The sequence below is a fragment of the Juglans regia genome, unplaced genomic scaffold (genome assembly GCF_001411555.2).
Source record: "Juglans regia cultivar Chandler unplaced genomic scaffold, Walnut 2.0 Scaffold_14672, whole genome shotgun sequence".
In the NCBI taxonomy this organism is placed as follows: Eukaryota; Viridiplantae; Streptophyta; class Magnoliopsida; order Fagales; family Juglandaceae; genus Juglans; species Juglans regia.
Window position 1 is genome coordinate 1 of NW_023345165.1, and position 208 is coordinate 208.

A 208-nucleotide genomic window follows, 5' to 3' on the forward strand; every position below is an offset into this window, starting at 1 on the left:
TGAAGAACGTAGCGAAATGCGATACTTGGTGTGAATTGCAGAATCCCGCGAATCATCGAGTCTTTGAACGCAAGTTGCGCCCGAAGCCATTCGGCCGAGGGCAGGTCTGCCTGGGTGTCACGCATCGTTGCCCCAACCCCAAACACTTCTTATGATGTGTGGGGTGCGGGGAAGACATTGGCCTCCCGTGTGCTTCTGCTCGCGGTTA

At 55.8% G+C, this 208-nt stretch overlaps 1 pseudogene; it reads left to right on the forward strand.

Moving 5' to 3' along the window:
• LOC118345116 lies at positions 1 to 120 on the forward strand (annotated as a pseudogene; the record flags this gene model as incomplete).
• Between the last annotated feature and the right edge of the window lie 88 nt (positions 121 to 208).